The sequence below is a fragment of the Pongo pygmaeus genome, chromosome 19, assembly GCF_028885625.2.
Source record: "Pongo pygmaeus isolate AG05252 chromosome 19, NHGRI_mPonPyg2-v2.0_pri, whole genome shotgun sequence".
Taxonomy (NCBI): domain Eukaryota; kingdom Metazoa; phylum Chordata; class Mammalia; order Primates; family Hominidae; genus Pongo; species Pongo pygmaeus.
The window spans coordinates 95,063,193-95,088,466 of NC_072392.2; the positions used below are offsets into that span (position 1 = coordinate 95,063,193).

A 25,274-nucleotide genomic window follows, 5' to 3' on the forward strand; every position below is an offset into this window, starting at 1 on the left:
TGGGGAGTGAATACACACTGCCTCTGTATTGAGGGAACTCATGCTGGTCCATTAAGTATTTATCTATGTATGCAAATAAGCGTTGTTTTCAAGATATTGAGCCTCTCCTGCCTTTCCTTCTAACTGATCCAAATCAGAATAACCTGATTGGTGAGCTGAGCTTCACCTCTAACTTGACTTGTTGTTGTGCTGCTACTGGTAATGATACTAAGGGACTGCTTATGTTGACAGTGTGAGCATCTCACATGCATAGGATAGGTAGGGTATATGGGCCCTGGGTTTTGACTAGGTGAGATGCGAGGAAATACTTTTTTTCCTCTCTTTTTTTTTTTTGAGACAGAGTTTTGTTCTCGTTGCCCAGGCTGGAGTGCAATGGTGCGATCTTGGCTCACTGCAGCCTCTGCCTCCTGGGTTTAAGCGATTCTCCTGCCTCAGCCTCCTGAGTAGCTGGGATTACAGACACCTGCCACCACTCCCGGCTAATTTTTTGTATTTTTAGTAGAGACAGGGTTTCACCATTTTGGACAGGCTGGTCTCAAACTCCTGGCCTCTGGTGATCTGCCTGCCTCGGCCTCGCAAAGTGCTGGGATTACAGGCATGAGCCACTGTGCCTGGCCCTTTTTTTTTTTTTTTTACCATTTTTTGAGACGGGGTTTCACTCTGGCCCAGGGTGGAGTGCAGTGGGACTACAGGCATATGCCACCATGCCCAGCTAAATTTTGTATTTTTTAGTAGAGACGGGGTTTCACCATGTTAGCTAGGCCGATCTCGAACTCCTGACCTCATGTGACTCACCAGCCTCGGCCTCTCAAAGAAAGTGCTGGGATTACAGGCATGAGCCACCACGCCCGGCCAGATGTGAGGAACTACTACCCACTTTGGCAGAGTGTTTATCCTTGCTAAAACACCTTACCCCAAATGCAAGAAACAAATCTTATTCCTGTTTGTTTTTTGAGACAGAGTTTCGCTTTTGTTGTCCAGACTGGAGTGCAACGGCTTGATCTCAGCTAACCGCATCCTCTGCCTCCTGGTTTCAAACCATTCTCCCACCTCAGCCTCCCGAGTAGCTGAGATTACAGGCATGCGCTAGCATGCCTGGCTAATTTTGTATTTTTAGTAGAGACAGGGTTTCTCCATGTTGCTCAGGCTGGTCTCGATCTCCCGACCTCAGGTGATCCACCCGCTTTGGCTTCCCAAAGTGCTGAGATTACAGGCGTGAGCCACCGCGCCCGGCCCTTATTCCTGTTATTATGTGAAGATATTGAGAGGTGACAGCGTGCTGGCAGCCCTCGAGGCCCTCGCTCGCTCTTGGCGCCTCCTCGGCCTCACTGCCCACTGTGGCCGCGCTTGAGGAGCCCTTCAGCCCGCCGCTGCACTGTGGGAGCCCCTTTCTGGGCTGGCCAAGGCCGGAGCCAGCTCCCTCAGCTTGCAGGGAGGTGTGGAGGGGGAGGTGTGGAGGGAGACGCCCGGGGGAAACCAGGGCTGTGCGTGGCGCTTGCGGGACAGCGCAAGTTCCGGGTGGGTGTGGGCTCGGCGGGCCCCGCACTCGGAGCGGCCGACCGCCCTGCCGGCCGGGCAGTGAGGGGCTTAGCACATGGGCCAGCAGCTGCTGTGCTCAATTTCTCGCCAGGCCTTAGCTGCCTCCCTGCGGGGCAGGGCTCCGGACCTGCAGCCCGCTATGCCTGAGCCTCCCCGCCCCCGCCATGGGCTCCTGCCTGGCCCGAGCCTCCCCAATGAGCGCCACCCCCTGCTCCAGGGCACCCAGTCCCATCGACCGCCCAAGGGCTGAGGAGTGTGGGCGCACGGCATGGGACTGGCAGGCAGCTCCACTTCTGCCCGGGTGTGGGATCCACTGGGTGAAGCCAGCTGGGCTCCTGAGTCTGGTGGGGACTTGGAGAATCTTTATGTCTAGCTAAGGGATTGTAAATATACCAATCAGCATCTGCAGCTAGCTCAAGGTTTGTAAACACACCAATCAGCACCCTGTGTCTAGCTTAGGGTTTGTGAATGCACCAATCGGCACTCTGTATCTAGTTAATCTGGTGGGGACTTGGAGAATGTTTATGTCTAGTTAAGGGTTTGTGAATGCACCAGTCAGCACTCTGTATCTAGCTCAAGGTTTGTAAATGCACCAATCAGCACTCTGTGTCTATCTAGCTCAGGGTTTGTAAATACATCAATTGACACTCTGTATCTAGCTAATCTAGTGGGCACCTGGAGAACTTTTGTGTCTAGCTCAGGGATTGTAAACGCACCAATCAGCACCCTGTCAAAATGAACCAATCAGCTGTCTGTAAAACAGACCAATTGGCTCTCTGTAAAATGGACCAATCAGTAGGATGGGGGGGGGGGGGGGCCAGATAACAGAATAAAAGGATGCTGCCTGAGCTAGCAGGGGCAACCCGCTCCGGTTCCGGAAGCCTTGTTATTTTTCTTTTTCCAGTAAATCTTGTTGTTGTCTGCTCTTTGGGTCCACACTGCCTTTATGAGCTGTAATACTCACCACAAAGGTTTGCAGCTTCGCTCTCGAAGCCAGCGAGACCCCAAACCCACAGGGAGGCACGAACTACTCCAGACGCACTGTCTTAAGAGCTGTAACTTTCACCGCAAAGGCCTGCAGCTTCACTCCTGAGCCAGCGAGACCACGAACCCACCAAAATGAAGAAACTCTGAACACATCTGAACATTAGAAGGAACAAACTCCGGACACGCTGCTTTTAAGAACTATAACACTCACCGCGAGGGTCTGTGGCTTCATTCTTGCAGTCAGTAAGATGAAGAACCCACCAATTCTGGACACAATATGACGTGGAGAAGGTTAAATTACGTGGCAAAATCAAGGGTGGGTCAGCCAAACTGCAGTGAGGACTTGGGTCAGCTTGGTTAAGTTCAAGTTTGGGCTTTATCCTCTCCCTGGAATTTTGTGTTCTCCAGGCAATTTCTGTTGCCTGTGCTTTTGAGTGAAAGGTAAGTCTCCGCCCACAGCCTTGCCCCGTAGAATAAGATGGCATTTGTAGAATCTGACTTTTCAGAGTCCTTTCAAGTATATCCTTACTTGAGCTTCCCAGTTAGGAGATGGATTCGTATCCTCATGTGTTAGTTCAGAAACGGAGCTCAGAGAGATGGGGACCTGCCTGAGAGGACAGGTGGGCGGCACAGTCAGCTCCAGAATGGGATTGTTTGCCCTGCACTTGTGTTCAGTTGCTTCTCCACAGAGCTTTTTCCTAGGTGCTTACTAAATACAGTCGGACGAACTAGAATTTCAGAAGTTGAATTAAGCATATGACACTGTAAACTAAAAATAAAACCCTAAGCCCCCCACCAAATGAGCAGACCCTCACTTGACCACGAGGACCCCAGATAAACATTTAAAATTGAGTTCCTGGTCATGTGTGATGGCTCACAACTGTAATCCTAGCACTCTGGGAGGCCGAGGTGAGCGGATCACTTGAGGTCATCAGTTTGAGACCAGCCTGGCCAACGTGGTGAAACCCCATCTCTACTAAAAATACAACAATTAGCTGAGTATGGTGGCAGGTGCCTATAATCCCAGCCACTCAGGAGGCTGAGGCAGGAGAATCGCTTGAACCTGGGAGGTGGAGGCTGCAGTGAGCCGAGATCCCACCACTGCATTCCGGCCTGGGCGACAGACCGAGACTGTCTCAAATAAATAAATGGAGTTCCTGGCTGTGACGGGAAGGGAGGTTGGACACACCTTGTTATACCTCCTCTGTTTTGGAGGCACAACTTACCAACATTAACAATAAAATAGAGATCAGGAGGCTGACAAAACAGCCTCTTTGTGGCAATAAGACACCAAATTATAAAGAAGATGTAAAGCCATGGTAGGCAAGGGGTTAAGTCATGCCTGCGGGTCATGCAGTACATTGTAACCTGATCACATTGTGCAGGTCATATTGTGGCTGACTGCTTAAAGTAAATATTCCTTTCTGCTAACTCCAAGTTTTCTTTATTATTTATTTTTATTGAGATGGAGTCTTGCCCTGTCGCCCAGGCTGGAGTGCAGTAGTGTGATTTTAGCTCACTGCAACCTCCACCTCCCAGGTTCAAGTGATCCTTTTGCCTCAGCCTCTTAAGTAGCTGGGACTACAGGTGTTTGCCACCACGCCCCAGCTAATTTTTGTATTTTGAGTAGAGACAGGCTTTCACTGTTTTGACCAGGTTGGTCTCAAACTCCTGATCTCAAGTGATCCGCTCTCCTCGGCCTCCCTTAAAGTGCTGGGATTACAGGTGTGAGCCACCGTGCCTGGCCTTTGCTAACTCCAAGTTTTTAGACAAAGTTATGTTCCTTTTACCAATTGCAGATTAAAGAATCTCTGAGTAGGCCAGGTGTGGTGGCGCAGGCCTGTAATCCCAGTACTTTGGGAGGCGGAGGTAGGCAGATCACTTGAGGTCAGGAGTTTGAGACCAGCCTGGCCAACAGGGTGAAACTCCATCTCTAGTAAAAATACAAAAATTGGTCAGGCGTGGTGATGTGCGCCTATGGTCCCAGTTACTAGGGAGTCTGAGGCAGAAGAATCACTTGAACCCGGGAGATGGAGGTTGCAGTGAGCTGAGATTGTGTCACTGCACTCCAGCCTGGGCGATAAAGTGAGACTCTGTCTTTAAAAAAAAAAAAAAAAAAAAAAAGAATCTCTGAGGCTGGACAAGGTGGCTCACACCTATAATTCCAGTACTTTGGGAGGCCAAGGTAGGAAAGTCTCTTGAGCTGAAGAGTCGGAGATCAGCCAGGACAACATGGCAAGACCCCATTTCTGCAAAAAATTTAAAAATTAGCTGGGTGTGGTGACGTGCTCCTATAGTCTCAGCTACTTGGGAGGCTGAGACAGGAGGATTGCTTGAGCATGGGAAATCAAGGTTGCAGTGACCTATGATTGTGACACTGCACTCCAGGCTGGGTGACAGACTCTGCCTCAAAAAAAAAAAAAAAAAGCAGCTCTGAATCTGCTTATGATTAGTAAGCCCCTACCTCAAGGTATCCCATCTTTTTGGACTAAACCAATGTATACCTTCCATGTATAAAATCAAACTGTAGGCCGGGGGCAGTGGCTCACGCCTGTAATCCCAGAATTTTGGGAGGCCGAGGCAGGTGGATCACTTGAGGTCAGTAGTTCTAGACCAACCTGGCTAACGTGGTGAAACCCCATCTCTTCCAAAAATATAAAATATCAGCTGGGTGTGGTGGCACGTGCCTGTAATCCCAGCTACTTGGGAGGCTGAGGCAGGAAAATCACTTGAACCCAGGAGGCAAAAGTTTCAGTGAGCCGAGATCGTGTCACTGCATTCTAGCCTGGGTGACAGAACGAGACTCTGTCTCAGAAAAAAAAAAAAAAAAAAATCCAACTGTATGTAGCCCAACCACTTCTGGTGCACTTTCTTAAGCCTTCTTGAGACTATTATCCCACGCCACAGTCACTCCTATTGGCTCAGAATAAACCTCTTTAAAACATTTTACAGAGTTTGGTTTTTCTGTTAACTATCTTTTTTTTCCCCCTCTTTGGGTGCAGGGTCCTGCTCTGTTGCCCAGGCTGGAGTACAGTGGCATGATCTCACTGCAGCCTTGATCTCTGGGCACTCAAGTGATCCTCCTGCCTCAGCCTCCTGAGTAGCTGGGATCACAGGTGTGGACCACCATGTCTGGTTAATTTTGTTTATTTTTTGTACAGACAAGGTCTCACGATGTTGCCCAGGCTGGTCTTGAACTCATGAGTTCAAACCATTCTCCTGCCTCGGCCTCCCAAAGTGCTGGGATTACAGGTATGAGCCACCGCACCCTGCTGTCCTGTGCAGATTTTTTTTTTTTTTTTACCACTTGTCTCTCTGTGTTACTGGAAACTGCAAGGTTTCCACAGTAAAGCCAATTTTTTTTTTTTTTTTTTTTTTTTTTAAGACAGATTCTCACTCTGTTGCCCAGGCTGGAGTGCAGTGGCGCGATCTCAGCTCACTGCAACCTCTGCCTCCCAGGTAGCTGGGATTACAGGCATCCGCCACCACGCCCGGCCAATTTTTGTATTTTTAGTAGAGACAGGGTTTCACCATGTTGGCCAGGCTGATCTCAAACTCCTGACCTTGTGATCCGCCCGCCTCGGCTTCCCAAAGTGTTGGGCTTACAGGCATGAGCCACCGCGCCCGTCCGGTAAAACCAATTTAAACTCAGTCGAGCCTGCAAGCATTAATTAACACTTCTGCTTGAAAATGGGAAAGTGACAGAGCCTGCCAAAGAAAGGCCTCGGAGCTCTCCTTACCAGTGTTGCCGGGAGTGAAGAGATGAAAAATGACCTTGGGGGAGCTGCAGAATGAATTTCATTTCATGCAAAAAAAAAAAAAGGTTAGAAACATTTCAAGGCAATAAAGTATCTTCAAGTGCCAGCACTGGGTGAATAAAGCAGCAGTCCCAGGTGGTGGGGGAGAAGTGATCAATGGAGCAGGGTGTATGCCAAGCAGGGGACTTCAGTGTCAGTGCCACTCTGTGCTGCCTAAGAAGGGGGAGGTGGGAGTTACACAGTCGATATGTCTTCAGGGTCAGAGAGATGCCTCTCGGAGTCACTGTCCCTGTCACTGTGGTTTATCTGAAGGTACGTTTTCAATTCTGCAGCAGCCGCAGGCCTTCCTAGTTCCTGGAGCCTTGTTGTTTTTCTTTTTTTTTGACATGGAGTCTAGCTTTGTCGCCAGGCTGGAGTGCAGTGGTGCGATCTCAGCTCACTGCAACCTTCGCCTCCTGGGTTCAAGCCATTCTCCTGCCTCAGCCTCCCACGTAGCTGGGACTATAGACGCACACTACCATGCCTGGCTAATTTTTGTCTTTTTAGTAGAGATAGGGTTTCACCATATTGGTTAGGCTTGTCTCAAACTCCTGACCTCGGGTGATCCACCTGCCTCGGCCTCCCAAAGTGCTAGGATTCTTTTTTTTTTTTGAGACGGAGTATCATTGTTGTCCAGGCTGGAGTGCAATGACGCCATCTCGGCTCACCACAACCTCTGCCCCCCAGGTTCAAGCGATTCTCCTGCCTCAGCCTCCCGAGTAGCTGGGGATACAGGCATTTGCCACCATGCCTGGCTAATTTTGTATTTTTAGTACAGACGGAGTTTTTCCATGTTGGTCAGGCTGGTCTTGAACTCCCGACCTCAGGTGATCTGTCTGCCACAGACTCCCAAAGTGCTGGGATTACAGGAGTGAGTCACCACGCCCAGCCGGGATTCTTTTTAAGAGATGGGGTCTTGCACTGCTGCCCAGGCTGGAGTGCAGTGGTGCAATTATAACTCACTGCGGCCACTAACTCCTAGGCTCAAACAATTTTCCTGCCTCAGCCTCCCAAGTAGCTGGGATTAGTAGTATGTGTCACCATGTCTGGCTATTTTTTTTTTCTTTTTTGTAGAGGTGGGGTCTTGCTTTGTTGCCCAGGGTGGTCTTGAACTCCTCATGCCTCAGTCTCCCACAATGCTGGGATTGCAGGTGTGAGCTACAGCACTCCATGGACATTCCTCTCTGTATTCTCAGAAGGGTTTCTCAGCCCAGCCCCTTTGACATTCAGAGTTCATCATTTTTTGTGGTTGCATATGGTGTCATGGGGGGCTGTCATGTGTATTGCAGGATGTTGAGCAGTGCTCCCCACCTCTGTCCAGTAGATGTCAGGAGCTCTCCCTCCTGAAGTTATGACAACCAGAACCACCCCAGGTGTTGTGAAATGTCTCCTGGGAGCAAAACTGTCTCCCTCGCTCCCTGAGAAGCACTGTTGTGGGGAGTGACGAGAGTTAGCTGAGTCTGAAGACTTCTGAGGCACTCAGAATTGAAAAGGGACTGCTGGGGTTTGGAATGGGTCAAATGTATCTCTTCGAGTAAAATTGTCTCCATGGGCTGGGTGTAGTGTCTCACGCCTGTAATTCCAGCACTTTGGGAGGCCAGGGCAGGTGGATCACTTGAGCTCAGGAATTCGAGACCAGCCTGGACAACATGGTGAAACCCCATCTCTACGAAAAAAAATTAGCCTGCGTGGTGGTGGGCACCTGTAATCCCAGCTACTCGGGGGGCTGAGGCACAAGAATTGCTTGAACTCAGGAGGCGGAGGTTGCAGTGAGCCGAGATTGTGCCATTGCACTCCAGCCTGGGCAACAGAGTGACCCTATCTCCAAAAAAACTAAAAAAAAAAAAAAATTTTTTTTCACATAATTTAGCACTTAATTGTCTGGTGGGTGTGGTGGAAAGAATCATGAGCGCCCAAAGATGCCCATGTCCTAATACACAGAGCCTGTTACCTTATACAGCTGTGATTGAGTTAATGATTTTGAGAAGGGGATTGTCCTCGATTATCTGGGTGGGCCCAATGTCATCATGGGGCTCTTGTAAGAGGGAAGCTGGAGGGTCAGAGTCAGAGAAGGAGACGTGATGATGTCATGTCAGAAGCAGAAACAAGAAACCGGGCATGGTGGCTCACACCTGTAATCTCACACTTTGGGAGGCTGAGGTGGGCAGATCATTTGAGCCCAGGAGTTCCAGACCAGCCTGGGCAACATAGTGGGACCCCATCTCTACAAAACAATACAAAAATTAGCCAGACATGGTGGCGTGTGCCTGTTGTGCCAGCTACTTGGGAGGCTGAGGTGGAAGGTTTGCTTGAGCCCGGGAGTTCAAGACTTCAGTGAGCTGAGTTTATGCCACTGCACTCCAGCCTGGGCAACAGAGAACCTGTCTCAAAAAAAAGTTTTTTTTTAAAGAGACATTATTTTTTAGAGCATGTTTAGGTTCACAGCAAAATTGAGCAGAAAGCATAGAGTGCCCACATATCCCCTATTCCTCCTCCCCCACCCATAACCCCCCAACTATCAACATCCTCCATAGAGGAGTGGGTTTGTTACAACTGATGAACCCACATTAACACATCACCATCTCCCCAAGTCCCTAGTTCACGCGAGGGTTCACTCTTGATTCTATGGATTTTGACAAATCTATATGGCATGTGTCCACCATTAGAGTGTCACATAGAATAGTTGCACCGAAATTTTACCTTTTTTGTTTGTTTTTGAGAAAGGGTATCAGTCTGTTGCCCCAGGCTGGTGCGCAGTGGTGTGACTCTTGGCTCACTGCAACTTCACTGCAGCCTGAGACCTCCCAGGCTCAAGTGATCCTCCCACCTCAGCCTGTGGCTACAGGCACACACCATCACACCCGGCTAATTTTTGAATTTTTTGTAGAAACAGGGTTTTGCCAGGCCTGGCGCGGTGGCTCATGCCTGTAATCCCAGCCCTTTGGGAGGCTGAGGCGGGCAGATCAGGAGGTCAGGAGTTCGAGACCAGCCTGGCCAACATGGTGAAACCTCGTTTCTACTAAAAATACAAAGAATCAGCTGGGGGTGGTGGCGGCGCACGCCTGTAATCCCAGCTACTTTAGAGGCTGAGATAGGAGCATCGCTTAAACCCGGGAGGCGGAAGTTGCAGTGAGCTGAGATGGCGCCATTGCACTCCAGCCTGAGCGACAGAGCAAGACTCCATCTCGAAAAAAAAAGTTTTGCCATGTTGCCCAGGTTGGTAACCCCTGAGCTCAAGCAATTTGCCCACGTGGTCCTCCCGAAGTCCTGAAATTACAGGCGTGAGCCACTGTGCTGGGCAAAATTTTATTTTATGTTTTTTTATTTTTTGTGAGGCAAAGTCTTGCTTTGTTGCCCAAGCTGGAGTGCAGTGATGTGATCTTGGCTCACTGCAACCTCTGCCTCCCAGGCTCAAGCGATCCTCCCACTTCAGCCTCCCAAGAAGCTGGGACTACAGGTGTGCACCATCATGCCAGTTAATTTTTGTATTTTTTATAGAGACAAGGTTTCATCATGTTGCCCAGGCTGGTCTCAAACTTCTGGCCTCAAGGAATCCACCTGCCTCAGTCCCCCGAAGTGCTGGGATTACAAGCGTGAGCCACTGCACCCAGCAAAATTTTACTTTTAATGAAGACTGCGGACCACAAGAAATGCTAGTATTGTCGGTATCAGCTCACTCAGTAGGTGCCCAGTGTCATTCCCAGACAGCTTCACCCAGCACCTAGAACTTTGGCCAGTTGTCTGCTAAATTATTTGTTATAAGGAGGAGCAGGCAAGAAAGATCAGTGGAAAAATCACCCCAACTGTATGAAAAATGTTTAAAGCATGCCTCCTTATTGGGATAAATTCTGCAAATCCCCAGCCCCTACGGTAGGTTAGAGGAAAGGAATACACCAGAGAGTGAAAGCCACAGAGCTGCGCCCTCCCAGAACCTCCAGTCCAACACAGCATCACACAGAGAGCTTCAGCAACATTGGCTATGCACAGTCTGCACACCTGGAACAAGCCAGGATTTGCCCGGATAAAACAACACAACTTTCTTATGAGACACTTGAGCTGGGCTTTCAGCTCCTAGCAAAGTCCTATGTCAAACGAGGCCAGGCCAAGCTCCAGGATGCCCAACCCCTGGGCAGGTTTTCTCTCCCAAGGTTTCCTCTTTCCTCCAGTTTATTGCTTGCCCTGTTGGGGTCTGAGGAAGGATGACAACAGAGAAACCTGGATTCTGGTCCCACGTGGGCATCTGCAGGCAAGTCATAGACACTCTGGACCAAATATCCTCATCTAAAAATAAAGATTTGGACATGATGGCTTCCAGGGTGTCTATTAGTCAAGAAATATTCTGGGCCTGGTATGGTGGCTCACATCTGTAATCCCAGAACTTTGGGAGGCAAAAGTGGGAGAACTGCTTGAGGCCAGGAGTTCAAGACCAGCCTGAGCAACATAGCAAGACCCCCATCTCTACAAAAAATAAAAGTTAGCTGGGCATGGTGGCGTGCACCTGTAGTCCCAGCTACCCAGGAGGTTGAGATGGGAGGATTGCTTGAGCCTAGGAGTTGAAGGTTACAGTGAGTTACGATTGTGCCACTACACTCCAGCCTGGGCAGTAGAGCAAGATCCATCCCAGCACTTTGGGAGGCCGAGGCGGGTGGATCGTGAGATCAGGAGTTCCAAGACCAGGCAGGCCAACATTATGAAACCCTGTCTCTACTAAAAAAAAAATACAAAAATTAGTTGGGCCTGGTGGAGGTGCCTGTAATCCCAGCTACTCGGGAGGCTGAGGCAGGAGCCTGTAATCCCAGCTACTCGGGCGGCTGAGGCAGGAGCCTGTAATCCCAGCTACTCGGGAGGCTGAGGCAGGAGAATAGCTTGAACCCGGGAGGGTGGAGGTTGCAGTGAGCCGAGATTGTGCCAGTGCACTCTGACCTGGGTGATGAGCAAAATCCCATCTCAAAAAAAGGAAGGGAGGAAAGGGAGGGAAGGAAAGGAAGGGAGGGAGGGAAGGAGAGAAGGAAGGAAGAGAGGAAGGAAGGAAGGAAAATGCTCTCATTTGGCTGGGTGTGGTGGCTCACGCCTGTAATCCCAGCACTTTGGGAGGCTGAGGCGGGTGGATCACCTGAGGTCGGGAGTTTGAGACCAGCCTGACCAACATGGAGAAACCCAGCCTCTACTAAAAATACAAAATTAGCCGGGCATGGTGGCACATGCCTATAATCCCAGCTACTAGGGAGGCTGAGGCAGGAGAATCACTTGAACCTGGGAGGCGGAGGTTGCAGTGAGCCGAGATTGCGCCATTGTACTCCAGCCCAGGCAACAAGAGCAAAATTCCGTCTGAAAAAAAAGAAAAGAAAATGCTCTGATTCTCAGCCAGGTGGAGCCCCTGCAGGACCCATGCTCACCACTGTTTGTGTCTATGTCCCTAGTCAACCAAACACCACCAACCCTTAGTAGCTTCAGATGAATTCCAAACGCCTAGGCAAAAGTTTTAGCCATGGCCCTCTGGCCTTCTAATCGTTCATGGCTTGCCAGATTAACAAGTTCCCGGCGGAAATGGTCTCTTGAGGTGTGTAGGAATTACTGTGCTGTTTTTGGAGTCTTGCATGAAAGAAACCTCGGGGCTTGGAGACCAGGCTCACGTCCTTTTGTGCCCTGCAGAGGGCGACCCGCTCTTGCAATCGGATTTTGTGTATTGGGAGGGAGTTGCTGTGAAGTGTACCTCCTTTTTGTGTGGCTAACCCCCAGGGCTGGGACGGAAGAGGAATTGAACTGGCATAGTAAATTAAAATGCAACTTAAACTTCAATGCAGCCTTTCAAATGAGGCTCTGCTGCACTCTCCTGACACCCCTCCTCAATTCTTCTCTGGGGTGGCGTGGAGGTATCTGATGTTCCTATTTAAATCCCTGAGTTCATACGCTGTCCTTATCTGTCATTTCCTCTTTGAAAGGCACTGAGAACTCAATTCATGGAAAACTGAAAACCTTTCCAGATATTACTCTTTTGAAAGTGGTTTTGCCAAAAAACATAACAGCAAATAAGCTCTAGTAAGAGTGAGATTCATTTAGCTCTTGTTGCCTTTGACTCAGAAGAAAACATCTAACAGGAAGCCTAGAAAGTCACAGTTAAAACAAATATGTAAATTCATTTTGAACTAAGAGTCTTTTTGTTTTCTCCAGCACTAGAATTCCTGCAGTAGAACAGGTATATATATTCATATATACTTTTTTTTTTTTAACATCAAAACCACTTAGGCCAGGCGCGGTGGCTCATGCCTATAATCCCAGCACTTTGGGAGGCCAAGGCAGATGGATCACTGGAGGTCAGGAGTTTGAGACCAGCCTGGCCAACATGGTGAAACCCCGTCGCTACTAAAAATACAAAAATTAGCCGGGTGTTGTGGCGCAGGCCTGTATTCCCAGCTACTTGAGAGGCTGAGGCAGGAGAATCGCTTGAACCTGGGAGGTGGAGGTTGCAGTGAGCTGAGAATACGCCACTGCACTCCAGCCTGGATGACAGAGCAAGACTCCATCTCAACAACAACAACAACACTTAATGCTGCCTCTGTTTGCTAAGAGGAGCCTGAGAGTGAAAAGTTGTGTGCACAGGAGAGAGTTTAGTCCACTGTCATTTCTGCCTTTACCATTGTTGTCTTTTCAGAGGCCCTTATTGTTGGGGAGTTTTGCTTCTTGTAGTCATTCAATGACATTTCCCTCTAGCCCTCAGTGACTGCTGCAATCCCCTTTTCTTTTCTTTCTTTCTTTTTTTTTTTTTTTTGAGATAGGGTCTTGCTCTGTTGTCCAGGCTGGAGTGCACTGGTGCAATCACAGCTCGCTGTAGACTCGACCTCTGTATTAGTCCATTCTCACACTGCTATAAAGAAATACCTGAAACTGTAATTTATAAAGAAAAAGGTTTAATTGGCTCACGGTTCTGCAGGCTGTACAGGAAGCATGGCTGGGAAGGCCTCAGGAAACTTACAATCTTGGTGGAAGGTGAAGTTCCATATCTGGAGCAGGAGGAAGAGAGAGCGGGGAGGGGCCACACATTTTTAAACAACCAGATCTCATGAAAACTCACTAGCACAAGAACAGCAAGGAGGAAGTATACCCCCATGACCCAATCACTTCCCACCAGGCCCTTCCCTCAACACTGGGGATTATAATTCTACAGGAGATTTGGGTGGGGACAGAAATCCAAACCATATCAACCTCCCAGGCTCAAGCAATTATCCTACCTCAGTCTCCCAAGTTGCTGAGACTGCGGGTGTGCACCACCATGCATAGCTAATTACAATTTTGTTTTTGTTTTTTTTTAAAAAATGGGTTCTCACTATGTTGCCCAGGCTGATCTCGAACTCCTGAGCTCAAGTCATCCTTCTGCCTCAGCCTCTCAAATTGCAAGAATCACAGGCAAGAGCCATCGAGCCCAGCCCCTTTGCTTTTCTACATGAACTTAGTATGGGAATTATCAGGCTGATTCTGGAGGTCATTTGTCAAGGAATAGATTCTCCCATCCTCAGTGTTTGCCATCAGAAAGACGTAGCTGCCATCCAACTTAAGCTGCCCTTGCTGGAATTTAGATGAATTTTTCTGTTCTCTCTTTAGGGTGAGTTGGTTACCCTTCTGTAGTGGGTGAAGTCGTGTCCCCCAGAAAGATATGTCCAAGTCCTAACCATCAGTACTCGTGAACTTAACCTTATTTGGAAATAGGGTCTTTGCAGATGTCATTAAGTTGAGGATCCCCAGAGGAGATCATCCTAGATTCAGAGTACCTGCTACATCTAATGACTGGCGTCCTTATAAGAGAAAGGAGAGGGAGATTTGAGACAGAGACACATAGGGAAAGGTGACATGAAGATGAAGGCAGAGGCCAGATGTGGTGGCTCACACCTATAATCCCAGCACTTTGGGAGGTCAAGGTGGGTGGATCCCTTGAAGCCAGGAGTTCGAAACCAGCCTGGCCAACATGGCAAAACCCCATCTCTACTAAAAATACAAAAATTAGCTGGGTGTGGTGGTGCACCTGTAATCCCAGCTACTTGGGAGGCTGAGGCAGGAGAATCACTTGAACCTGGGAGGCGGAGGTTGTGGTGAGCCAAGATCATGCCACTTCACTCCAGCCTGGGTGACAGAGTAAGACTCTGTCTCAAAAAAAAAAAAAAAAGAAGGCAGAGATGGGAGCAATGCGTCGAGAAGCCAAGGAACTCCAGGTATTGCTGGGAGCCACTGGAAGCTGGGAAAGGGCGTGGAATGGATTCTTCCTTGGCAGCTCCAGAAGGAACCGGCCCTGCTAACACTTTGATTTCAGATTTCTGGCCTCCAAACTGTGAGAAAATACTTGTCTGCTGTTTTAAGCCACCCAGCTTGTGACAGTTCGTTATGGTGACCCGAGGAAAGTAATACGCCTTCTCTCCAAGGAATTAACATTTGGGCAAGGGTGTGTAATGATTCTCTCATTTTTAACTTCCAGTTAAATAATCCTGCTTTTGAATAATTTATGTTCTAAGACTTCCATTTTTAGATGCATCCCTTCTGTGCCCCTTTCCCTTGGGCCACTGCAGACTTCCCTTGGCACTTCTCCTCCTCCCAGAGGTCACCTCCCAGCAGGCTCTGCTCCGGGGATGCCTGGTGGCTGGAGGGCTCCCTCTTCCCCAACTTCACCGGGGTGGGGTGCTTACATCTTGAGGCTCGGTCACATGCGTCAGAAGCTGCAAAGTCCCGGAAGGCGGATATTGTTTTCTCCTACCTTGTCCTCAGTTTGCTGTTGATTTCCTAAAAATAGACTTTATCTTTTAATAACTTCCTAGCTTGCCATAATTGCCAGGTCCCATGCTGTTGGATAGATGGGACAGGCAAGAGCTCGGCAGCCGCTGTGAGTCCCTCCTGTAGGGGAGGGCAAATAGCGACGGTTGTCCCAGAGGGCCCTGGAGTGCTTGGCCCAGGTGAGCCCTGCTCTGAAAGGAGAGACTTGGATCCCCTTTGCCCTAACCTGGGGCCAAGCTCTGAAAGGACAGAGGTTCCCTTCTGCTCTGAGCTTGCAGGAGAGGGGATAGCAAAGGCTCCACCTAACCTCAGCAGCTGAGGGAGTCCAGAGGCCTCTGGAGTGCTCTGCAGGTGGGCAGCCTGGGGCTCTCCACAGTGTCTCAAGGGACAGCTTCCCCTGGGGCACCACAGTGGGAAGGATGCCAGGCAGAGAAGTTCCCTTTTTCCTCCAGGCTGTTCTTACTGGAACCACTTACTCTGTTAACAAAAATCAACTGTGTGTCCTTAGGTTATGAAAGGTGGGGGATGGAGGGTGCAGTGTGGGGAGGGAAAGTTGGAGTCGGGGGTGCATAAAGGGAATTGACTTTGCAGTCCCAACTCTTCTTTTCTAGAATCCAAGATTCAGTCTCCCCTTGGATGACAGGGTCTCTCTCTATGTCTAGCTTTGTAGGATGGGGATCTGATTTTATTAAGGTAGAGAGGGCAGGTCCTTGCCATGCAGGAGGCAATCAGGAGGAAATCACTCCAGAGCAGTCGGCATGCTCTCAGGTCCATCTGGCACCTGCCCCAGGGCTGCCTTGCTGGCAGAAGCCATTCTGCCCTTAACCTCTGGTACCCTGCCAAGGAGGTCGCCATTCCTGGGGCATCTGCTGCTATTGGGAGCAGGGTTCCTGGCCAGGGGCCAGCTGTGAGGGCCCCTTTTCTAGGAGCAGAGTAGGAAGCCAAGCGGTGTGGGCACAGGCTGCCAACATGATGATCCTCTCCCTATGCCGCCGAGAGGGGCCTTGGGGACAGGGAAGCTTGGGTTCACATTACATCCCCCCACTTCTTAGATGTCACCCTGAACAAAAGGTGTAATTTTCCCAGGCCTCGATTTCACCACAGCACTCAAGAAATGGCTACTTCATGGGGTTAAGGTGAGCATCATTTAGGGGGTGCTCAAATGGTCCTTTGATGAGGTATAAATATGGAGTGAGACCACTTTGCACAGAGGAGACCCTCAATAAATTCAGTGAATCAGAAACATAACAATTATCCCCTCTTCCCGAGAGAAGGAGCACGTGGACCAATGCCAGCCAAGATCAAAATGCTGGTGGTCCTTTTTTTTTTTTTTTCTTGAGACAGACTTTTGCTTTGTCACCCAGGCTGGAGTGCAGTGGCATGATCCCCACTCACTGCAACCTCTGCCTCTTGGGTTCAAGCGATTCTCTTGCCTCAGCCTCCAGAGGAGCTAGGACTACAGGTGCATGCCACCACACCCAGCTAATTTTTGTATTTTTAGTAGAGATGGGGTTTCACCATATTGACCAGGCTGATCTTGAACTCCTGACCTCAAGTGATCCTCCTGCCTGGGCCTCCCAAACCGCTGGGATTACAGGCGTGAGCCACCGTTCCTGGCCATTATTTATTTAGTTATTTATTTATTTAGAGATGGAGTCTCACTCTGTCGCCCAGGCTGAAGTGCAGTGGCGTGATCTCAGCTCACTGCAACCTTCGCCTCCCAAGTTCAGGCAATTCTCTGCCTCAGCCTCCCAAGTAGCTGGGATTACAGGCGCCCGCCACCATGCCCAGCTAATTTTTGTATTTTTAGTAGAGACGGGGTTTCACCATCTTAGCCAGGCTGGTCTTGAACTCCTGAGCTCTTCAACTCCTGAGCTCAAGTGATCCACCTGCCTTGACCTCCCAAAGTGCTGGGATTACAAGCATAAGCCACCGCGCCTGGCCCATCTTTTCTTTCTTTCTTTTTTTTTTTTTTTTTTTGAGACGGTGTCTCGCTCTGTTTCCCAGGCTGGAGTGCAATGGCACAATCTTGGTTCACTGCAACCTCCACCTCCCAGGTTCAAGCGATTCTCCTGCCTCAGCCTCCTGAGTAGCTGGCATTACAGGCGCCTGCCACCTCGTCCAGCTAATTTTTGTATTTTTTAGTAGAGACAGGGTTTCACCATGTTGACCAAGCTGGTCTCAAACTCCTGACCTCAAGTGATCCATGCACCTCGGCCTACCAAAGTGCTGGGATTACAGGTATGAGCCACCGCGCCAGGCCCCTCATAAAGTCTTGCACACACTCAAACGCTCACCCACCACACCTACACACACCACACACACTCCCTGTCCTGTACACCTCTGCACACGCGCACCTGCCCAGAGCACCTTGCTGGTTCCCCCGCTCCTGCTCTTGGATGGTTGAGCTTTGCCGAGACATGTCTGGAAGTGGAGTTAATCTGCTCACCCTCCATTTTGCTCCCCCGTTGATCTGCTCACCCTCTGTTTTGCTCTGCCGACCCCAGCTGCCCTTATTGGGCTGTGTCTCCTCTTGACTGTCCTTCAGCTGCCCACAGCCTTGCCTTCAACCTCCTTCCACCCGCCTTGAGTGTTCCACCATAAACGTACCCCCTGCTCTGAGGTTCGCCTCATGCTTTCCTGAGCTGAACACCATCCTGCATTTCCCTCTTCAGCTCCTCTCCTCACGGTCAGCTGGGCTGAATAGGGTCCCTCCCTCCCTGCCATTTGATGGCCCATTGGTTGACTGATTGCCATCCTCTCATGCAGCTGAGCATAGCCGGAGTGTTAGTTTCTTGTGGCTGCTGTGATGAATGACCACAAACCAGATGTCTGGACACAGCAGGTGTTTTTTCTCTTTTTATTTCTGAGACAGATTCTTACTCTGTCTCCCACGCTGGAGTGCAGTGGCACGATCTCGGCTCACTGCAAGCTCCGCCTCCCGAGTTCACGCCATTCTCCTGCCTCAGCCTCCAGAGTGGCTGGGACTACAGGCGCCCGCCCCCACGCCCAGCTAATTTTTTGTATTTTCAGTAGAGATGGGGTTTTACTGTGTTAGCCAGGATGGTCTCGATCTCCTGACCTCGTGATCTGCCCGCCTCGGCCTCCCAAAATACTGGGATTACAGGCGTGAGCCACCGTGCCTGGCTCACAAGCAGGTATTTATTTCAGTTCTAGAAGGCAGACATCCAAAATCAAGGTGTGGGAGAGCCGTGTTCCCTCTGAAGGCTCAAGGGGAGGGTCCGTTTCTTGCCTCCTCCAGCATCTGGGGGCTCCATGCACTCCTTGGCTTGTGGCTGCATCGCTCTAGTCTCTGCCTCGGTCTTCATGTGGCCGCCGCCTCCTTTCTCCTGAATTTTCCAGGAGGAGCTTAACTCCAATGACAAGTGTCCTTACAAGAGAAAATGGGCCGGGTGCGGTGGCTCACACCTGTAATCCTAGCACTTTGGGAGGCTGAGGCGGCAGATTACCTGAGGTCAGGAGTTCGAGACCAGCCTGACCAACATGGAGAAACCCCGTCTCTACTAAAAATAAAAAAAATAAGCCGGGTGTGGTGGTGCACACCTGTAGTCCCAGCTACTCAGGAGGCTGAGGCAGGAGAATCACTTGAACCCAGGAGGCAGAAGTTACGGTGAGCTGAGATCGTGCCATTGGGCAACAAGAGTGAAACTCCGTTTCAAAAAAAAAAAAAAAAAAAAAAAGTTCATTTTCCAATGAAAATCCAGGCGGATTTTCTTAAATCTCTAGGCCCCTAATTTAATTACTTCAGCAAATAATCTTTTTCCAAGTAAGGCCTTGTTCACAGATTCTGGAATGTGGATGTAGCTTTTTGGGGGCCACTATTCAACCCACTGCAGAGGAAGCGCGTGTGCATTGGGTGCAGCGGCAGCTGTGTTTCTGAGCTGTCCTTCCTTCCAGGGGCTCTCTACAAGGGGGGCTGCAACGTCCTGGGGCAGCCTCTCTCTCCTGTCTCCCTCTCTCCAGTACCTTTGTCTCACTTTATAAACTCTTTCCCTCTTGAACATATTAACAAACTAAAGACCATTTTTATTTTTTTTAAATGTGAGATGGAGTCTCGCTCTGTTGCCCAGGCTGGAGTGCTGTGGTGCGATCTCCGCTCACTACCACTTCCGCCTCTTGGGTTCAAGTGATTCTCCTGCCTCAGCCTCCCGAGTAGCTGGGATTACAGGTGCCCACCACCACGCCCAGCTAATTTTTGTATTTTTAGTAGAGACGGGGTTTTGCCGTGTTGGCCAGGCTGGTCTCGAACTCCTGAACTCAAGTGATCCGCCCACCTCGGCTTCCCAAAGTCCTGGGATTATAGGCATGAGCCACCGCACCCAGCCAAAAGACCATTTTTCTTAAGACCATGACCCCTGGAACTCCATTCATCCAATTTTCCTTAGCTCCCAGACTGCCTAGAAAAGCCATTCACATTCCTTGTCTCACCACTGTGGGCCCTTCCCCCTTTACTCTGTGCCATCTGCCAGGCAGTCTGCTTTCCTAGGGGCACCCACAGCCCCCTGGTAGGTACACAGAGTCTCTCTTCCTGGACTCGGCATCCTCTGTCTCTTCCCTGTGTTTTGTGTAGTGGGAGTTGGCGGAGGGATTCCCTCCCTCAGCCTCATGACCCTCCCCAGTTTAGCATCCACGGACCCACTGGGAGTCGAGAACCAGCAGTGAACAGACCTGGGGTCTGAGTTTGACCCCTTCGTAGCTATGTGACAATGTTGAGGGAGGCACCTCTTCATTGAGTCCTGGTGTGCTCAGTTGTACCACACAGGCCCCCAAGGCACCGTGGAGGGCAGGACTGGACAGAGCAGTGGCAGGTGCCCGTGAGCGGAACGGGAGCATTGGGGTGGAGGTAGCCAATTCTGTTTCTCCCTGCGCTGGTCCCTGTGAGTGAGTGAGTGTGAGTGTGTGTGTGTGTGCGCGCGCGCGCGTAACTTCCACATGCAAGGGCGGCTGCTGTCCAACATGAGGCAAGCAGGACTTCTCTCCCCCCCCTGCGCTGAGGGTGGGCTGGGGAGGAAACGAGGCCTGAACGCGTCCAGGCTCCGGGATGTCTCGCTCTGCACCGGCCTCATCATTTCGGTGCAGTTTGAGGTTTCTTCTTGTGAAGCCTGTTAACATCCAAGTGAGCCGGGCCATCAAATGCCGAGTAATAAGATGCCTGTACCTGCTGCTTCCTGGCTGGAGTGATGGTGCATTTCTGCTGCTGAAATTCTATGTGGATTAATTAAAACGGGAGTAAGTATTTCTCCTGAATTATTCACCAGCTTCCAGGAGACGGAACCATCACTGTGGCGTCTTGTTACCGGCGTGCTGCGGCCTCTCCTCTGGTGGAGCACCGGGGGTGGAAGGCACGCTCCCGGGGCTGGGGCGTGCATGTAGGGGGTGCGGTGAAGCTGATCAGTTCTGTGGCTTTGAATCCTTGCATATCCGGAAGCCACAGGGAACTGGAAATGCCCTGCACGGGAGAGGCCAGCGGAATAACCCTCTAGAAAGTTCTCCTGCAGAGAAGTAGGAGCCTCCTCTTCCTTTCTTTTTTCCATTGACGAGGGCCTGCACTCTGCAGGGAGACCTCAGGAGACTCGGTTTCCATCCTGCCCCTGCTCAGGGCAGTGGGCTGTCCATGCCTGATGGCAGGTCTGGGCTGAGCATGGGGCCCCTGGGTGTCCCAGCGGTGCTTGTGGGCTGTTCTTGTATCTGACTGTGGAGTGTCAGAGTGTGTGTTCCGTGCCCGCCTGGCCCTTGTGTGGGTATTTGTGGGTGCCTCTCTCTGCTGTGTATGAGGGTGCCACTGGGATGGGGCTGACCAAGCTCTGGGCCAATGATCCCATCCACCTTTGGTCCCTTGGGCTAGTGGGAAGGGCTGAGGGGGCTGGTCCGAGCCTTCTGGATGACCCCTCAGTCCTGACACTGGTTCTTCAGATGAGGTTGGCTGTCCCTTCCCCACGTGGTGGCACTTTTTATGTTTATTTTTTCGAGATAGGATCTCACTCTGTTGCCCAGGCTGGAGTACAGTGGCATGATCATGGCTCACTGCAACCTTGAGCTCCCCGGGCTCAGGTGATCCTCCCACCTCAGCCTCCCCAATAGCTGAGACCACAGGTGTGTGCCACCATGCCCAGCTAATTTTAACAACTTTTAGTACAGATGAGGTTTCACCAAGTTGCCCAGGCTGGTCTTGAACTCCTGAGCTCAAGCAATCTGCCCACCTCAGCCTCCCAACGTGGGTGGTTCTTGATCAGTCCCCACAGATAATTTTTCTCTTGGGCCACCTTGACTGGAGACGCCTCATCTGCACGGGTCCTTTGCTGTGCTGTGCTCATCCCGTTTCTCTTTCCAGGCCACAGGTCCACCCTGCTCCGGCCCCAGTGTCTTCTTACTCACTCTCCCTTCCCCTTGGGCCAATTTCCAAGCTGCCTCTGCGATTGGAGTTTAGCCAAGGCGAGCTCAGTTACACACACCTGAGCATGCACCCCAGCAGGCCTTTTCTGGGGCGCTAGAGCTCTTTCTTTCTTTTTTTTTTTTTTTTTTGAGACAGAGTCTTGTTCTGTTGCCCAGGCTAGAGTGCAGTGGTGCGATCTCGGCTCACTGCAACCTCCGCCTCCTGGGTTCAAGCGATTCTCCTGTCTCAGCCTCCCGAGTAGCTGGGATTACAGGCGCCTGCCACTGCACCTGGCTAATTTTTGTATTTTTAGTAGAGACGGGGTTTCACCATCTTGGCTAGGCTGGTCTCGAACTCCTGACCTCGTGATCCACCCACCTTGGCCTCTCAAAGTGCTGGGATTACAGGCGTGAGCCACCATGCCCAGCCTAGAGCTCTTTCTAAGATAGATTCTGTTTTAATAAATGACTTTCAGGAAGATGGATGCTTATGTGTATCCTGCAGCAAGAGGATGAGTCAGTAGGACATGCCAGGGGTGTGGAGGGAATCTCTGAAGCCAGCGGGGCCTGGCACAGGGTATTGGCATTGGATCTGGGCAGAGTCAAGGAGTCCAGGCTGCCTCTCTCTGTGGGGACACTTGCACCCTCCTGGCCAAGGGAAGGCAGGCAGCCAACAGGGTGCTTCGGCTGGGATCTGAGTGTAATGAAATAGTGAGCAGTCTATTTTATGGATGGATTCTTCTCATACATTCAAGATATTAAAATAAATTATTCTTAAAAGCTTGAATTAGGAATAGAAGTAATGTCCCACAGTAAGGTAGATACCCCTTTGGCTGGCACTAAATTTTCTCCAAGATAGGCTGTATTTTACATAGAAGAGGGAGAGAGAGTCATCGTAGGTAAGTAAGACAAACTGAGCTTCTTAGCTTCAGAAACCTGAAAACAGGCCGGGCGTGGTTGCTCACGCCTGTATTCCCAGCACTTTGGGAGCCTGAGAAGGGAGGATTGCTTGAGGCCATGAGTTCAAGACCAGCCTGAGCAACATAGTGAGACCCTGTCCCTCCAAAAAAAAAAAGCCAGGCATGGTGGCATATGCCTGTAGTCCCAGCTACTTGGGAGGCTGAGGTGGGAGGATTGAGCTCAGGAGGTTGAGGCTGCAGTGAGCTGTGATTGTGCCACTGCACTCCAGCCTGAGTGATAGAGCAAGACCTTGCCTCAAAAAAAAAAAGAAAAAAATCTGAAAACAAAAGCTATCTGCGTCTCCTGCCCTACTTCCTCCTGCCTCAGGGTTAGTGGATTGCTTGACTTTGGAAGAATTTGGAAAGTTTAAATGTGAAAATGACAATAATAGCTGGGGTGTGGTGGTGTGCACCTGTGGCCCCAGCTACACGGGAGGCTGAGGCAGGAGGATCACTTGAGCCCAGGACATCATGGCTGTAGTGAGCTGTGTTTGCCCTGCTGCACTCCAGCCTGGTAAACAGAGCAAGACCCTGTCTGAAAACAAACAAAAAAGGCCAGGCGTGGTGGCTCACGCCTGTAATCTCAGCACCTTGGGAGGCTGAGGCAGGTGGATCACCTGAGATCAGGAGTTCCAGACCAGCCTGGCCAACATGGTTGAAACCCCATCTCTACTAAAATACAAAAATTAGCCAGGCATGATGGTGGGTGCCTGTAATCCCAGCTACTCAGGAGGCTGAGGCAGGAGAATGGCTTGAACCCAGGAGGCGGAGGTTGCAGTGAGCTGAGATCGTGCCACTGCACTCCAGTCTGGGCAACAGAGCAAGACTCTGTCTCAAAAAAACAAAACAAAAAAACCCCAACCAACCAACCAAAAAAACCCACAATAATACAACATCCAACCTTGAAGGTTTGATGTAGAAATCTGTGCTCGTGTTTTTCTGGCTGTGCCTCTTATTTGTGACTGTGTGTAAGAACTGATGTGAGACTTAGTAATTGTCCGTATAGCACGTGTGTATGTCTGTGTATCAGGGAGCTATTGCTGTGTAACTCAGCGCCTCAACACGTAGAGGCCTATAAGAGCAAACATGTATTATCTCATTTATTATTATGGGTCAGGAATGTGGGCACAGCTTAGCTGGGTGCCTCTGCCTCAAGGTCTCTCAGGAAGCCCTTGGTCAGGGAGTTGGCTGGGGTCCTATTGTCATCAGATGGTTCCACTGGGGAATGATCTAATTCTAAGCTTGCTCCCTGGTTGCTGGCAGAAGTCAGTTCTTTGCTGGCTGTTGATCAAGGACTGCCCTCAGTTTCCTGCTGCAGAAGCCTCTTTGTGAAGCAGCTATGGCAGGAAGAGTCACCCTCAGAGCCAGCGAGAGAGGGAGAGGGGTGAGTGGACAGAAGCCACCGTTTATTTCTCTTTTCCTTTTTTTTTTTTTTTTTTTTTTTTTTTTGAGACAGGGTCTGATTCCATTGCCCAGGCTGGAGTGCAGTGGTGTGATCACAGCTCACTGCAACCTCCACCTCCCAGGCTCAAGTGATCCTCCTGACTCAGCCTCCCGAGTAGCTGGGACTGTGGGTATTTGCCACCATGCCTGGCTAATTCTTGTATTTTTTGTAGAGTTGGGGTTTTGCCATGTTGCCCAGGCTGGTCACTAACTCCTGGGCTCAAGTGATCCTCCCCCCTCGGCTTCCCAAAGTGCTGGGATTACAGGTGTGGGCCACCACGCTGGTCCATGGTTTCTTTTTGTAACCTGGAAGTGACATCTTATCATTTTTGTGTTATATTTGTTGGAAGCAGGTCCAGCCCACACCCAAGGGAAGGAGATTCCACAAGGGCATGGATACCAGGAGGTGAGGACCATTGGCGGGAGGCTGCTGCCTCGTCTCTACTGGTTAGGGGAGTGTACACATGCTGGCAGGAGAGACATGTGATTTTGGTTTTGCAGGCGTTTTTTTTGTGTGTGTGTGTGTGTGTATGTGATGGAGTCTCACCCTGTTGCCCAGGCTGTATGCAATGGCTTGATCTCAGCTCACTGCAACCTCTGCTTCCCGGGTTCAAGCAATTCTCCTGCCTCAGCCTCCCAAGTAGCTGGGATTACAGGCGCCTGCCACCATGCCCGGCTAATCTATGTATTTTTAGTAGAGATGGGGTTTCACCATGTTGGCCAGGCTGGTCTCGAACTCCTGACCTCAGGTGATCCACCTGCCTTGGCCTCCCAAAGGGCTGGGATTACAGGCGTGAGCCACTGTGCCTGGCCTGCAGGTGCTATTAATATCTGCAGATTTATAGATCAGGAGCATTCTCTAGGCTATCAAGGAGAGCCTCATTTAATGGTCCATTAATTTATTTGACTTGTGTATTTTGTAAACAACTTGCTCCTGCCTATGATAGAACATCCAGTTGAAATCCACAAATTACAGATATGTGTGACAGCAGGCAGCTGCACATACATGAAAACATCAGTTATAAAATGTCAGCATGAAAAGATGTTTTGCCAAAGATCGTAGGCTTCTAGATGGGGGCTCTGCCTGAAAGGTGGGCGAGAGTTTATCCTTCAGGGCAGCTGGGTAGATCTGCATTAATGAATCCACAGGCTGGTGCTTGTCCTGGACATCAGGGTCCTCAGGCGATGAGTTCCCTCCCATTCTGCTGCTGGTGAGAATGATTTGGCAAGCCTCATCTGACCCCACTGAGCAGGCCGGGTCAGCTCCTTAGCAACTGGGCCGAGTACTTGGGGAGGGCAAGCAGTGCCAGGCCACACTCTTGCTTTCCCAAACAAAAACATATTGTATTTTATTTTTTATTTTTATTTATTTATTTATTTGGAGTCAGAGTCTTGCTCT

The 25,274-nt window shown here is 50.3% G+C and overlaps 1 protein-coding gene across 1 annotated transcript in view; it reads left to right on the top strand.

Annotated features, from left to right (window-relative positions):
* The window catches only part of MGAT5B (alpha-1,6-mannosylglycoprotein 6-beta-N-acetylglucosaminyltransferase B), a 157,120-nt gene that overhangs the window by 12,212 nt on the left and 119,634 nt on the right, over nt 1-25,274 (top strand). The window lies entirely within an intron of this gene.